This window comes from Somniosus microcephalus, chromosome 5, assembly GCF_052327205.1.
Source record: "Somniosus microcephalus isolate GS21.2 chromosome 5, FLI_Smic_1.0, whole genome shotgun sequence".
NCBI lineage: Eukaryota > Metazoa > Chordata > Chondrichthyes > Squaliformes > Somniosidae > Somniosus > Somniosus microcephalus.
The window spans coordinates 16,340,888-16,358,035 of NC_140991.1; the positions used below are offsets into that span (position 1 = coordinate 16,340,888).

General features: G+C 46.4%; 1 protein-coding gene and 1 pseudogene across 2 annotated transcripts in view; both read left to right on the top strand.

Moving 5' to 3' along the window:
- The window catches only part of arhgap39 (Rho GTPase activating protein 39), a 549,348-nt gene that overhangs the window by 84,620 nt on the left and 447,580 nt on the right, over window positions 1–17,148 (top strand). The gene's annotated exons all lie outside the window — the stretch shown is intronic.
- On the top strand, window positions 2,616–11,529 carry LOC147116915 (uncharacterized; annotated as a pseudogene).

Here is a 17,148-nt window from a genome sequence, read left to right on the forward strand (position 1 = left end):
AGAGAAGTAAAAAGTAATTGAAGTGCGACGTCACCAGAAAGCAGGTAGGTGATTGGTTGGTGAGTATTTCTCTCTTTTTAAACTTAAACTCTGTGGTTTATAGTTACTAAGGTCTCTCTGGTGTAGCAGGGACTGTTGGTAAACAATTTAACTGTAGTGTAATTAGTGGGATTGATTGATTTAATTTAATTTCAATTAATTAAAGGGTAAGTCATGGCAGGACAGCCCGGCCACGTGGTATGCTCCTCCTGCGATATGTGGGAACTCAGGGACACTTCCTGTGTCCCTGGCAACTACGTGTGCAGGAAGTGCATCCAGCTGCAGCTACTGACGGACCGCATTGCGGCACTGGAGCTGCGATTGGATGCATACTGGAGCGTTCGGGATGTCGTGAATAGCACGTTTACGGAGTTGGACACACCGCAGGTAGAGGTTGGACAGGCAGAAAGGGAAGGGGTGACCAACAGGCAGAGTACTAGGCACAGGCAGGTAGTGCAGGGTTCCCCTGTGGACATCCCCCTCTCAAACAGATACACCACTTTGAGTACTGTCGGGGGGGATGGCTTATCAGAGGAAAGCAGCAGCAGCCAACTTCCTGGCACCAGGGGTGGCTCTGCTGCACAGGACAGGAGGAAAAAGAGGGGTAGAGCTATAGTAATAGGGGATTCTATTGTAAGGGGAATAGATGGGCGCTTCTGCGGCCGCAAACGAGACTCCAGGATGGTGTGTTGCCTTCCTGGTGCAAGGGTCAAGGATGTCTCCGAGCGGCTGCAGAACATCTTAGAAGGGGAGGGTGAACAGCCAGTTGTTGTAGTGCATATAGGTACCAACGATATAGGTAAAAAGTGGGATGAGGTCCTAAAAGCGGAATATAGGGAGTTAGGAGGTAAATTAAAAAATAGGACCTCAAAGGTAGTAATCTCAGGATTGCTACCAGTGCCACGTGCTAATCAGAGTAGAAATAGAAGGATATTTCAGATGAATACGTGGCTAGAGGAATGGTGCAACGGGGAGGGATTCAAGTTCCTGGGACATTGGAACCGGTTCTGGGGGAGGTGGGACCAGTTCAAAACGGACTGTTTGCACCTGGGCAGGGCTGGAACCGATGTCCTAGGGGGAGTGTCTGCTAGTGCTCTGGGGGAGGGTTTAAACTAAAATGGCAGGGGGTTGGGAACCTGAGCAGGGAGACAGAGGAAAGGGAAACAAGGATAAAAGCAAAAGATAGGAAGGAGAAAAACAAAAGTGGCAGTCAGAGAAATCGACGGTTTAAATCAAACGTGGCGACAGTAAATAATAATTCTAATAGGTCTAAGAGCGTTAAAAAAACAAGCCTGAAGGCTTTGTGTCTTAATGCGAGGAGCATTCGTAATAAGGTGGATGAATTGGCTGCACAAATAGGGGTAAACGAATATGATTTGGTTGGGATTACGGAAACGTGGCTCAAGGATGGCCAAGGTTGGGAACTCAACATCCAGGGGTATTCGATATTCAGGAAAGATAGGCAAAAAGGAAAGGGAGGTGGGGTAGCATTACTGGTTAAAGAAGGGATTAACACAATTGTAAGGAAGGATATTAGCTCTGATGATGTGAAATCTGTATGGGTAGAATTGAGAAATACCAAGGGGCAGAAAACGTTATTGGGAGTGGTATATAGACCTCCAAACAGCAAGGCGGAGGTTGGGGATGGCATTAAAAGGGAAATGAAAGAAGCATGCAATAAGGGCACAGCAGTCATCATGGGTGACTTTAATCTAAATATTGATTGGGCTAACCAAATTAGTAACAATACTGTGGAGGAGGAATTCCTGGAGTGTTTACGGGATGGTTTCCTGGACCAATATGTCGAGGAACCAACCAGAGATCAGGCCATCTTAGACTGGGTATTATGTAACGAGAAAGGATTAATTAGCAATCTTGTTGTACGAGGCCCCTTGGGTCGGAGCGATCATAATATGATCGAATTCTTCATTAAGATGGAGAATGAAGTAGTTGACTCGGAGACAAGGGTCCTCAATTTAAATAAAGAAACTACGATGGTCTGAGGCGCGAGTTGGGTAGGATTGATTGGGGAATGTCACTCAAACGGTTGACGGTGGATAGGCAATGGCAAACATTCAAAGACCGCATGGATGAGCTACAGAATTTGTTCATCCCAGTTTGGCATAAAAATAAAACAAAAAAGGTGACTCAACCGTGGCTAACAAGGGAAATTAGGGATAGCATAAGATCCAAGGAGAGGACATACAAATTGGCCAGAAAAAGCAATAATCCTGAGGATTGGGAGCAGTTTAGGATTCAACAAAGGAGGACAAAGGTATTGATTAAGAAGGGGAAAATAGAATATGAGAGTAAGCTTGCAGGGAACATAAAAACTGACTGTAAAAGCTTCGATAGATATGTGAAGAGAAAAAGATTGGTGAAGTCAAGCGTAGATCCCTTGCAGTCAAAATCAGGGGAATTTATAATGTGGAACAAAGAAATGGCTGACCAACTAAATACATATTTTGGTTCTGTCTTCACAAAGGAGGACACAAATAACCTCCCAGAGATGCCGGGGAACATAGGGTCTGATGAAAGGGTGGAACTGAAAGAAATCAGTATTTGTAGGGAAATTGATGGGACTGAAGGCCGATAACTCCCCAGGGCCTGATAATCTACATCCTAGGGTACTTAAGGAAGTGGCCCTAGAAATAGTAGATGCATTGCTGATCATCTTCCAACATTCGATGGAATCTGGAACAGTACCCATGGATTGGAAGGTAGCTAATGTTACCCCACTATTCAAAAAAGGTGGTAGAGAGAAAACGGGGAATTACAGACCGGTAAGCCTGACATCGGTAGTGGGGAAAATACTAGAGTCCATTATAAAAGATGTAATAGCAGAGCACTTGGAAAACAGTGACAGGATCGGACAAAGTCAACATGGATTCACAAAAGGTAAATCGTGCTTGACTAATCTACTGGAATTTTTTGAGGATGTAACTGGTAAAATAGATAAGGGAGAACCAGTGGATGTGGTGTATCTAGACTTTCAGAAGGCCTTCGATAAGGTTCCGCATAAGAGATTAGTGTGTAAAGTTAAGGCACATGGGATTAGGGGTAAGGTATTGACTTGGATAGAGAACTGGTTGGCAGACAGAAAGCAGAGTTGGAATAAACGGGTCTTTTTCCAAATGGCAGGCAGTGACTAGTGGGGTATCGCAGGGATCGGTCCTTGGATCCCAGCTATTCACAATATATATAAATGGTCTGGACAAGGGAACTAGATGTAATATCTCCAAATTTGCAGACGACACAAAGCTGGGTGGACGTGTGTGCTGTGAGGAGGATGTCGAGAAACTCCAGGATGATTTGGACATGTTGGGTGATTGGGCAGAAGCATGGCAGATGCAATATAACGTGGATAAATGTGAGGTTATCCACTTTGGTGGCAAAAACAGGAAGGCAGATTATTATCTAAATGGCAATAGATTGGGAGAAGGGGAACATAAGAACATAAGAAATAGGAGCAGGAGTAGGCCAATCGGCCCCTCGAGCCTGCTCCGCCATTCAATAAGATCATGGCTGATCTGATCCTAACCGCCAATCCACTATCACAGAACCATCTCCTGAATCTAACAGAATTAGACACACGAAATAGGAGCAGGATCAGGCTACACGGCCCCTGGGCCTGCTCCGCTATCCACAGGGCCATGACCGACCCGAACCTAGTCTCATGTCCAAATTCCTGCCCGCTCCCCGTAACCCTTAATTCCCTTTACTTCTAGGAAACTGTCTATTTCTGTTTTAAATTTATGTAATGATGTAGCTTCTACAGCTTTTTGGGGCAGCATATTCCATGTGAGAATACCAAGGTCAAGGAAATAGAAACAAGATACTGTGAAGGCAGCAAGAAGTAAAATAAAAAGGCTAAACTGATCTTTGGCTGCTAATATGGCTGGCGCCCACAATGTCACACCTTGCTGGTAGAAACAATGTAAGGCAGCATGCAGAAGTTATACAGACAATAGGCGATCAGAAAACGCATTACCATAATGTTTAGGTGATCGTGAACACATTACCAGGATATTTACTTAGCTGTAACCCATTCAGTTAAATGTGACTTCTTTATTTCAAACTGCCAGGCCAGGAAATCAAATTAAATGTATACGTGCACAGCTAAGGATTGGTGCAGGAATGTACGAGGTGTTAATGTCTTCTCAAATGCAAGTATAATAATGTAGCACACTGTATGACAAATTGCTTGCTCTGTTGTGTTCGTCAGACTCTTGCAGGAGTCGGTGCCGACATTTCAGAGTAAGACTCCGCGGAAAATAAATCGTTTGAATTCTCCAGTTACATTCGACTCAGTGATTACTGAACCAGACTGAGGGTAAAAGAATCCGTTCTATCATTTGGTGTCAGAAGTGGGATCTCAACGGACAGTCACCGAGAGTTCGCGAACTAAGAGTTGAATCGTCTCGGACGTGGAGAGAGGAAATGGGCCCCCGATGTAAGTAGTTTCTTGTACTACCTCGGTTTGCCTCTGATTCCGCCAGTCTGACGACGAGTCGGCCAATCGCTAACTCCCGTGTGGTGTCCCGCCGAGATCCAGGTCAGTCTGGCGAATACTGGAAGGGATAGGTGATTAGGTCAGTGATCAGATATCACTGAGGGTCAGTGATCGGATTTCACTGAGGGTCAGTTTACGTACTGAGGGAATAACTAGGAACTGTGTAAACTTAGAAATAAGCACTTGTGTCAGGTAAAGAGCGTCGACCTCGTATATCACTTGGCCCGCCTAGGCTCTGAACAAGTTTAAAACGCGACTGTGTAAAGTTCACAAGGGGAGTAAGATGGGCAACTGTTTAGATACCACGACTGAATCGGGTAGCGCCTTACAGACCCTTTGTGAACAACATCCTGACAAAGCAAAGCAACTTAGACAGTTGTCGGGAGGATTGAATAAGAAATTAGGAAGTGATCAATGGCCACTAGGAGGAACTAAGAATCTAGATGCCGCTAAAAAGGCTCAAGAACTAATTTGGAAAAGTAACAGGGGTACCACAGCCAAAGAACTAATTGCCCTATGGAGACAGTACTGTCAGGAACTGAAAGAAACTTCCTTGTTAGCAAGTTGGCAGGATAATGCCTTAAAATTAGGAATAGCACTTACAGGGGGAGGGGTAGTCAAATCAGTAGAGGTATTGAAAAAGGAATGCGCTCATGAGAAACGCTCAAAACAGGAGTCTGAAAAGACCACGAGCGAGCCTGGAAAGGCTGATAAGAGTGGATTACGTAATCCAATGGTTGGCCTTGCCTTGACAGAGGGAGATGGTGATGATGATTTGGACGAATGGAATCACAGGGCTCAGGTTGTTCCCCACGCTCCCCCCCCCCCCCCCCCCCGGTACGTTAACATTTATCCCCCGGTGGCACCCGCACCAGCTGCACAAACCCCCGCGCCGACACCTCAAGTACCTGCCAGTGCCGTTTCCCCGCCGCCGTCAGTCACGGTTCAAGTAAATAATTCCCCGCCGGTCCAGATGGGAGACCAACAACCGGGTCCCCAGTATACCGACCCTGTTGCCTTTCACACCCGACTCAGGACTAAGAATAATCGGCCCCCGACGACACCTTCCCCACCCCAACCCAGTCCATCAAGGTCACGAAAACGGAGAAATCAAAGGCAGATGATTCAAAGTCAGAGACTAGAGAGTCAGAGCCAGAGTACCCTCAAGGCTTTAAGGTCCTTTTTAGAGTGCCGGGACCATAGTGACATTGACAGTGGAGATTCAGGAGACGACTTGTCATCCCTGGAATCAGAATCTGATACCGAGAGACCCGCCAGACATAAACCGACACCCCGGCAGTTGCCGGTGAAACAAATGCCTAACCCTGCCTTTAACGCAAATATTCCAGTGGCCGCCGATAACCCCCGGACCATAGGTTTCCAGGGGTAGAAGATACCTAACGAGATAATGGCTATCTTAGCCGGGATGCCAGATAGGAAGAAATCCCCCACCTTGTTTGTAGAATTCCTCCGGACTACTATACTCGTCTATAATGCTGAATCAAGAGACTTATGGGCGTTAGTACAGCAGATCTTGAATCCCGCCGAACATGCAAGGTTTTTGGTTAACCTAGGCTTTGAGGACCATGCCACATTAGAGGCTCAAAACGCACAGAGTGCTGCTCGTGAACGCGCCATACTCACTGCCTTAACCGCCACCCTGCAGAAACCCATTGATATATCCAAGGTGTTGGATACTAAACCACGAAAGGGCGAGGGAGCAGAGGAATTCCTAGAGAGATTCTCTGAGGTATATCGGAGTCAGTCAGGAGATGCTAATTACTGGAACGGAGCAAACTCGCCGCAATACTGTGCTATCCTGATAAATTGTCTACCAACCTCGGTGTCTGAAGCAATTAAGACTAACAATATGGACTGGTCAGAGAATAGTCCCAGCCAGATGGCCAGGGCAGTGAAATATTATTGGAAAGAGAGTAAGAGTCAGGAGAGTCAGCCCCAGGTCAAGGTCAAGACTGAGTACGTGATAAAAAAGGAAGAGCCAAAGCCCACCCAAGATGTGATAGGATATCAGACAGAGCCCCAGTACTGCGTCCCAGGGTGGGTTGATAGACAAGGGTACAGAGATACCAGCCATCCCAACGGACCAACCGTCCCTAATTATGGCCCACCCTACGCTCCCCCAAGACAAAATTTCGGCGATAGAGGAAGAGGAGGGAGGCAAGCCGGGTCAGATACCTGTTTTAATTGTGGCCAGCAAGGCCATTGGAGCAGGGAATGTCCCTCCCGAAGACAAGGAAGAGGGGGCCACATGCAAGGACAACGGGGAGGTTGGCAGGGAAATCGGGGACGAGGAAGATATACAGACTTCTCCCAGAATAATCCGTTTCCCCAGTACTGACTAGTCAACCTCGTGGCGAATGGGTTCCAGTCGGACAAGGAGCCCGTTCTATCCCTGCTGATTGAAGGGAGCCGACATACGTTTCTGGTAGACACCGGAGCTGCTATGTCATCTGTCCGATCAGAGCTCAATCTCCCTAAATCCGGGGAGACACAAAGCCTGTCCGGATTCCAAGGACAAGTGTGCCAGTACCCGATATCCGAACCAGTTGAAGTAGCCTTTCAAAATGAGTCCGTAAAACACCAATTCGTAATCACAGATGGGCTGGACTGCAATCTCATGGCCAGAGACCTGTTATGCGCATTTCAATTAAGAAGCATTGTACTACTATCAACCCAGCATGTTTTCTCTCAGAACCACCCCTCGAACAAACAGACCCAGGACATGATTGTCTATTTTTAATCAAGGAAGATACCTCCGTCAGGGAGGATCTATCTGATGCCCCAATGCAGAGTCCTGACACAACCATGTATGTAGATGGAAGTGCGTCCGTCAGTCCCCTTGGGAAAAGACTTTCTGGATATGCAATCGTAGATCAGGACAGTAATACTTTGGAGTCTGCCGCCTTTGAGTTTCCGTATTCCGCCCAACAAGCAGAACTGTTCGCATTAATACGAGCTTGTATCTTAGGAAAGGACTTAAAGGTTAACGTTTATACAGACTCGAGATATGCCTTCGGAGTGGTTCATGATTTCGGACAATTATGGAAAAAGAGGGTTCCTAACCTCTGCAGGAACACAGATATCTCATCAAAAATTAGTATCTGATTCGCTACAAGCCCTCATGCTACCAAAACAGATCTCCGTGATAAAGTGCTCCGCACACACAGCAGGACAGACCCCTGTAGATATAGGGAATAGATGCGCAGACCAGGAAGCTAGGGAAGCGTCTCAGGAACAACGAGTGGTTGTGCCTAGAATGATGAGCCAGACTAAAAGCTCAAATAAAAGCAAGTCTCCCTTGGAAAAGCCAATGCCAACCATCCAAGACGTCATTAAGTTACAGGAGGACGCTCCTAACTCTGATAAGGGACTGTGGAAACAGCTCGGTTGTACATATGATTGTGTGTCTAAATTATGGGCCACCCCTGCCGAGCAAACTTGTATGTCAGATGAGCTAGCATTATGGGTTATTGAATGTATACACTTTGCAACTCATTGTGGTGCCAGAGCAACTAGTGACACGTTATTAGCTACATGGTGGCATCCTAGATTACAAGCTCTGGCTCAAGGTATTAGCAGTCGCTGCCTCATTTGTCAGCAGCATAACCCGGGAAAAGGCATACCTTGTGAAACGGGTAAGACGCCGTTACCCACGGGTCCCTTTGAGACCCTCCAGATGGACTACATTGAATTAGAAAGGTGTCAGTGTTATAAATATGTACTGGTTATTGTTGATGTATTTAGTAAGTGGATTGAGGCCTACCCGACTACGGATAACAAAGCCTCCACTGTTGTAAAAGTTTTAATGAGAGAAATTATTCCAAGGTACGGAATTCCAAACCGATTAAGTTCAGACAACGGCCCTCACTTCGTGGGTCTGGTAAACAAGGAGTTCTGCACTCAAATGGGCATCCAACAGCAGCTACATTGTGCCTACGGGCCACAGGCCGCCGGACTGGTCGAGCGGGCTAATCAGACCTTGAAAAATAAACTTGCCAAATTACAGGCCGAGACGGGAACTACATGGCTCAAACTACTCCCCGTGGCCTTGTTCCAAATACGCACTACCCCGGCTGGTGCAGCAAGATTAAGCCCTGCTGAAATCATATATGGCAGACCTCTCAAAACCCCGTGGAACCAGGAAGTCCCAAAGACTGTCCACTTTCACCACATGACGGCAGAAATGACTAACTATATTTTGTCGTTAACCAGGGCATTGAAAAGTTTGCACTCCCGGGTACGCGCTGCTTACATCGACCTCCCTCCTATAGTCAGTCCGTCCCAGGTCGAGCCCGGAGCGAATGTATTAATCAAGAATTGGACGTGAAAAGGATTGGAACCTCGTTGGGAAGGACCCTATCAAGTCCTACTCACCACCCCAACTGCTGCCAAAGTAGAGGGAAAGAGTGCTTGGGTTCACCTCCACCACTGTAAAATTGTCAGTAATGCTATGCCTGAAACTTAAAGAATGCTAACCTCTCTTGCTTCCAAGAAATCTCTCCCTAAACAGACGTGCTGCGCCGACCAGCCATGCAGACGTCGCTGTGGATCCTCTCTATCAGTGTCCTGATCACCCTTGGAATAACTCAACAGCCCAGAAGGAGAACATGCCGGCGGAACCAACCCAAGCGGGTACACCACCTATGCCACGGAGACGTGCTTCGGTGCAATGATGATAACCCAGGCGGGTTCGGGAAATGGAACGTGATCAACTGGGACACCTACATTGGGCTTATTAGACAGCCCCACCGCTCGCTAATGCTGAGATACATACACAGAGGAACATTGCCATGCCGTTGGACCAAGTGTAAATTTGATTACGTCTGTCGACGCCAGGTGACCAAGTCTGTTACTGCAGGACCGTGCAACAGAACTACCGATACCAAAGGACAAAGCTGTTATCAGAAGTCCAACCAGGAAAGGAAAAGAAACGGACTGCCCCCTATGAGCAGCTTCGACTATTCGAGGGTAGAAGGTATCCTCACAAAGAGACATGAACGAGATCTCCAACACACTTTCCCTGAAGAAACCCCGACGGGCAACCTATTCCTCCAGACTCACGCAGCCCTATACTCACCAGAGTCAATTGTTTGTTAGCCGCCCCTGATATCTGTTGAGGGGGTGTTTGCCCCAACCCCGGTTATTGTTCCCCCGGACTTTCTTTTAAATGCTCACCTTCTCCCTCCCACAACCAATATAACAATACCCTATACCTTAACCCCGCCCGCCAATTGCCTGAAACTAAGCAGGGACCCTGGTGGCTATGAGAATTGTTGGAATGGGACGGGCTATGGTTGTAGGTCAGTATGGGTTAAGCAGAACTACACCTGCTTGGTGACACGCTGCCTCCACCATCAGTGTACGATAGGACCAGACACTGGTAGCTGCACATGCGAGCAACCCGCATGTGTGTCAATAACCGAAGGAGTACAAGTTTTATGTGGAGAAGGGGATGGGACAACTCTGAAGGTAGGGGGGGAAACCTTTATGCTAGTAAAAATAGCTAATACCCAGCCTACTGATACTCGTGAGATCCAAGGTTTTGACTATTTCCTTCCCCCGAGCCATTTAAGCACAAGGCAGAAACACATATCCGTGATATATACCAAACCAGGCTACTTTTTCTTGAGCCAAGGAAGAGCTACTAATTACATGGTAATAGATACCGCTCCCCGGACGGTACCCATCGCTACCTTAACCCCTACCACAGTACCCTGCCCCTCCCAATGGACATCCCACCGAAAAATAGTAGTCAGGGCAGCCTCGAAAGAGTTTTGCTCCAAGTGGAAAGATCCTGAATCCCTAGGAGGACACGGAACCTCTATAGGATATGGATTTGCTGGCCTGTTCTCTATAGGCTATATTGGAGCCTATCTGGCCGCCAATAACCGGAACTACCTTATCTGTGGCCTCACCATCCTGGGTAATGCTACCATGGGGGCCCTCGACGCAGTTACTAAAGAATTGTCGGAACTCAGGTTATTCACTATGCAAAACAGATATGCCCTAGACTACCTGCTGGCCCGAGAAGGTGGTGTCTGTGCAATAGTAAAAGGTAAATGCCTTATGGGAGTCTGAGACCAGACAGAGAACATCACCCGCTTTATCACTAAGATAAGGGAACAAATGGATAATATGAAGGAAGCAAGTAACTGGGGAGACTGGGGATTTGGAGGATGGTATGACTGGTTGATAAATATGGCTATGTACCTAGTAGTTGCAATCGCCTGTATTTTTATTGGACTAGCAATCATGAAATGTGTGCTAGGAAGAATGCAGCTAGCTTTGGAGAAAATAGGTAGCCCAAAGATGTTAATGGTAAGACCGACCAATGAATGTGAAATGAAGGAAGTAAAGTACGATGATAATAAAGAATTTGATCGACTGAATAAAATAGACGTAACCGAATAACGGTTGGTTATCATAGAATGATAAAAGGAGGGAATGAGAATACCAAGGTCAAGGAAATAGAAACAAGAAACTGTGAAGGCAGCAAGAAGTAAAATAAAAAGGCTAAACTGATCTTTGGCTGCAAATATGGCTGGCGCCCACAATGTCACACTTTGCTGGTAGAAACAATGTAAGGCAGCATGCAGAAGTTATACAGACAATAGGCGATCAGAAAACGCATTACCGTGATTGCAAACGCATTACCATAATGTTTAGGTGATCGTGAACACATTACCAGGATGTTTACTTAGCTGTAACCCATTCAGTTAAATGTGACTTCTTTATTTCAAACTGCCAGGCCAGGAAATCAAATTAAATGTATACGTGCACAGCTCAGGATTGGTGCAGGAATGTACGAGGTGTTAATGTCTTCTCAAATGCAAGTATAATAATGTAGCACACTGTATGACAAATTGCTTGCTCTGTTGGGTTCGTCAGACTCTTGCAGGAGTCGGTGCCGACATTTCAGAGTAAGACTCCGCGGAAAATAAATCGTTTGAATTCTCCAGTTACATTCGACTCAGTGATTACTGAACCAGACTGAGGGTAAAAGAATCCGTTCTATCACATGGACCTACCACCCTCTTGAGTGAAGTAGTTCCTCCTCATCTCAGTTTTGAAAGAGCAGCCCCTTATTCTGAGACTATGCCCCCTAGTTCTAGTTTCACCCATCATCGGGAACATCCTCCCCGCATCCACCCGATCCAACCCCTTCACAATCTTATATGTTTCAATAAGATCGCCTCTCATTCTTCTGAACTCCAATGAGTAGAGTCCCAATCTACTCAACCTCTCCTCATATGCTCATCCCCGAAATTAACCGAGTGAACGTTCTTTGTACTGACTCGAGAGCAAGTATGTCTTTTCTTAAGTATGGACACCAAAACTGTATGCAGTATTCCAGGTGCGGTCTCACCAATACCTTGTACAACTGAAGCAATACCTCCCTATTTTTACATTCTATCCCCCTAGCAATGAAAGCCAACATTCCATTGGCCTTCTTAATCACTTGCTGCACCTGCATACTAACCTTTTGAGTTTCGTGCACCAGGACCCCCAGATCCCTTTGTACTTCAGTACTTTCCAGTTGCAACGAGACCTGGGCGTCCTTGTGCACCAGTCGCTGAAGGTAAGCATGCAGGTGCAGCAGGCGGTTAAGAAGGCAAATGGTATGTTGGCCTTCGTAGCGAGAGGGTTTGAGTACAGGAACAAGGATGTCTTGCTGCAGTTGTACAGGACCTTGCTGAGACCACATCTTGAGTATTGCGTGCAGTTTTGGTCGCCTTATCTGAGGAAGGATGTTCTTGCCATGGAAGGAGTTCAGCGAAGATTCACCAGGCTGATACCTGGGATGGCAGGAATGACTTATGAGGAGAGATTGGGTCGATTGGGCTTGTACTCGCTGGAGTTTAGAAGAATGAGAGGTGATCTCATTGAAACTTATAACATTCTGACAGGACTGGACAGACTAGATGCAGGAAGGATGTTCCCGATGGTCTGAGAGTCCAGAACCAGGGGACACAGTCTAAGGATAAAGGGTAGGCCATTTAGGACAGAAATGAGGAGGAATTTCTTCACCGAGAGTGGTGAACCTGTGGAACTCTCTACCACAGAAAGCGGTGGAGGCCAGTTCATTAAATATATTCAAGAAGGAGTTGGATATATTTCTTTAGGCTAAAGGGATCAAGGGGTATGGGGAGAAAGCAGGGACCGGGTACTGAATTTGGATGATCAGCCATGATCGCATTGAATGGCGGAGCAGGCTCGAGGGGCCGAATGGCCTACTCCTGCTCCGACCTTCTATGTTTCTATGTAGAATACCTAGCCTCTTACCTGCTCTTGTTGCCGCAGTATTTATGTGGCTGGTCCAGTTAGTTTCTGGTCAATCGTGATCCTCCATGATGTTGATGGTGGGGGTTTCAGCGATGGTAATGCCATTGAATGTCAAGGGGTGGTGGTTAGGCTCTCGCTTGTTGGAGATAGTCATTGCCTGGCACTTCTGTGGCGCGAATGTTACCTGCCACTTATCAGCCCAAGCCTGAACGTCATCCAGGTCTTGTTGCATGTAGGTACGGACTGCTTCATTAACTGAGGAGTTGTGAATGGTGCTGAACACTGTGCAGTCATCAGCGAACATCCCCATTTCTGACTTTATGTTGGAGGGAGGTTCATTGATGAAGCAGCTGAAGATGGTTGGGCCTAGGACACTGCCCTGAGGAACTCCTGCAGCGATGTCCTGAGGCTGTGATGATTTGACCTTCAATCACCACAACCATCTTACTTTGTGCTAGGTATGACTCCAGCCAGTGGAGAGTTTCCCCTGATTCCCATTGACTTCAATTTTGCTAGGGCTCTTTGATGCCACACTCGGTCAAATGCTGCCTTGATGTCAAGGGCAGTCACTCTCACCTCTGGAATTCAGTTCTTTTGTCTATGTTTGGACCAAGGCTGTAATGAGGTCGGGAGCCGAGTGGTCTTGGCGGAACCCAAACTGGGCATCAGTGAGCAGGTTATTGGTAAGTAAGTGCCGCTTGATAGCCCTGTTGATGACGCCTTGGTTGCCTTGTCTTCTCTCTTGTTTATTTCAAACTTGTGAAGGGCGATTGGTGGTCAGGGGGGCGTGAGGGTTGTGAAAGAGTAGCCTGCACAATGGGCCTTCATCAATTTTGGTAATATTTAAAAGTTATTGCAGCAATGCTTAGTGGAAGCCAGGGACGCTTCCTCTACTCCTCCCCTCCCCCCCCCGCCTCCTTTATGGTCACGTTTAATGGTTGAATATTGGTGGGCATCGATGCTAGGCTAGGAGCCGGTGAAGTTGTCTTTTCTTGTTCTTGGCCAGGTGATGAGATGTGTCACTGAGGGGAGTTGGGGGGCGGCGCAGGGACAGAGCGCCGATGAGGATGTGGGGGGTAGAAACAAGAGGGGAAGGGAGTGAGAGAACACCAAATACTCCCCCCAAAGCTTTATTTTTTTTAATGTTTTTTGTATATTTTTGTTTGTTCTGGGAATTCACTCCCAGAATCACACTTGGCAAACTATATTGGAAGTGAGAAGCTGAATGTATGTGGCATTCGCTTGCTGTAACAAACCTTCAGATTCTTTATCCTCGAGTTGTGTTGCAGTGCAGTAACTCTCTGTGACCTGATGTTGATCAACATCTCTTGCACATTTGAAAATGAAAGACTTGAATTTATATACAGGAAACTTTCGATTTACCGGCACCTAAATAACCGGAAATCTCGGTTAACCGGCAAAATTCAGGAGTAGGTTCAGGTAAGTTTTATTACTTGCCTTCCTCCATCTGTTGCTGTGCAAGGGTGTGGCTGCAGCTGTTGCTAAGCTACAGAGATGCTTGGAACTTGTGGCCATTGTTCTGAACCTGTTGCTAAGCAACAGGGCTTGTTGCTTTAGAGCTCCGTATCTTTTACTATAGCTTTCGGTTATCCAGAATTGTTGATGAACCGGCACCACGTCGGTCCTGTTGGTGCCGGATAAAAAAAAGTTTCCTGTAGCGCCTTTTACGACTCCAGGATGTTCCAAAGCGCTTTACAGCCGCGACAGATTTGTTTAATCCAAGACCTAAGTTGTGTTACTGTTCTAATTTGCTTTCGTGGGTGTATTTTTATATATAATCTAGTAATTTTCTTAGAAAACAGTAAGCTAAAGAAAAACTGATTTTCTCTTTCTCATGTTTGATGGTGACAAATGGTTGGCTGATGATTGGATTTAAATGCTATTGCACTGTGTTTGTGTGCGGCAGTTATGTTGGAATTTATTTTACCAGTTGATGTAGGGAATGCCATAATATCCAATGCATTATGAACAAATCTCAGAGCTGGCAGTAAATCTGCTGCAGCAATTTAGTCCTTGGCTTCTGTCGATTGTGACTGTATCAGAAGTGATCATTTTGAATCAGTGTCTTATACCCTCAATGTCAACTCTCTTTTAATATGAAGGAAAGCACTGAGCTGTACTTATGAACATTAAGAATTTTTAACAACAGGACAACATTAGGCCCAACATGTCTGTCCTTCTCACCATCTTTTAATCTCTTCAGGAATTAATTTAATCATATCTTGAACCAATTTATTCTGTCTGCTTCTGTTATCTTTCCTTGTAACTTATTCCACAGTTCTATTACTCCTTGGGTAAAAACATTTCCATCTCACTTTCCCCCTTCTTCCTAATTTCATAATATTTAACTTGTGTTCCCTCACGTTTGACCTACTCACCATGATGAACAATTTGTCTGGAACAGTTTTGTCAATTCAGTCAGTCATTTAAAACCTGCTACCTTTAATTCCTTGCTCCCTTAGTAATCAGGTTATATTTAAATTGCATCTGCTACCTATTGACCCAGTTCCCTACAAGATCTAAAGATTATGGTTGCAATATTTTCTCTCTCATTAAATAGTGTCAGCTTGACTCAAATCTATGGGTCAGAAGGTTGTAGGTTCAAGCCTCGCTCTGGGACTTCAGCACATAGTCTAGGCGGACACTTCAGTGCTTTATTGAGAGAGAGTGCTGCTTTGCTGGTGGTGTCTTTTGGATGATGCGTTGTACTGAGGTCACGTCTGCCTGCAAAAGATCCCATGGCACTTGTATGAAGAAGGGTGGGTAGAGCAGTTCTCCCAGTCTCCCCGACAATAATTATCCCTCAATCAGTACCATCAAAACAGATGATCTGGTCATTGATCTCATTGCTGTTTGTGAGATCTTGAGAATTATCCGAGGAATACAACCTTGAACTGTGTTTGCTTCAGCTATAGCTTCTGGCTTCAATTCTTTCCCCTGTAGGGTGTATGCATGTTTAGCGTTACACCTGCCTCATGCATAACACTACGCTTTCCTAAGTTAAACGTCATTATCCAATCGTGGGCCCATTCCCCAATACATCAAGATCTGCTTGCAGTAGTTGAGCATCCTCTACAGTCGTATCCCTTGCACATAACTTGGCATTGTCCACAAACTTTCCGATCATTCCCCCCAACATCTACATCTAGGCCATCATGAAAAGAGCAAAAGTCTTAACACCGCATCCCTGCAGGACACCAATTCTCAGTCCACCGCAGCAAATTCCACAAGAGGTTTTTAATTCTTTCCGGGATGTGGGTGTCGCTGGCATCCCTATTATTGCCCATCCCTAATTCTGAATCTATCCCATTCAGCACGGCGGTAGTGCCACACAACATGATGGAGGGTGTCCTCAGTGTGAAGATGGGACTTCATCTCCACAAAGACTGTGCGGTGGTCACTGCTACCAATGCTGTCATGGACAGGTGCATCTGCAACAGGTAGATTGGTGAGGACGAGGTCAAGTAGGTTTTTCCTTTGTGTTGGTTCTCTCACCACCTGTTGCAGGCCCAGACTGGCAGCTATGTCCTTCAGGACTCAGCCAGCTCATTCAGTAGTGGTACCATTGAGCCATTCTTGGTGATGGATTCTGTGCCCTTGCTACCAGTGTTTCCTCCAAGTGGTGTTTAACATGGAGGAGTACTGATTCATCAGCTGAGGGAGGGCGGTAGGTGGTAATCAGCAGGAGGTTTCCTTGTCTGACCTGATGCCATGAGACTTCATGGGGTCCGGACTCAGTGTTGAGGACTCCCAGGGCCACTCCCTCCCGACTGTATACCACAGTGCTGCCACCTCTGGTGGGTCGGTTCTGCCGGTGGGATAGGATATAACCAGGGATGGTGATGGAGGAATCTGGGACATTGAATGAAAGGTATAATCCTGTGAGTAAAAAGAAAGTGAAAGAAAGACTTGCACTTATATGGACGTCTCAAAGCGCTTTACAGCCAATGAAGTTCTTTTTGAAGTGGAGTTAATGTGGGAAACGCTGCAGCCACCAAGCCAGGGGACCAACCCTGGTTCAATAAGGAGTGTAGCAGAGCATGCCAGGAGCCGCACCAGGCGTACCTAAAAATGAGGTGCCAACCTGGGGATGCTGCAACACAGGACTACATGCATGCTAAAAAGCGGAAGCAGCATGCTATAGACAGGGCTAAGCGACCCCACAATCAACGGATCAGATCAAAGCTCTGCAGTCCTGTCACATCCAGTCGTGAATGGTGGTGGACCATTAAATAACTAACGGGAGGAGGAGGCTCCATGAATATCCCCAT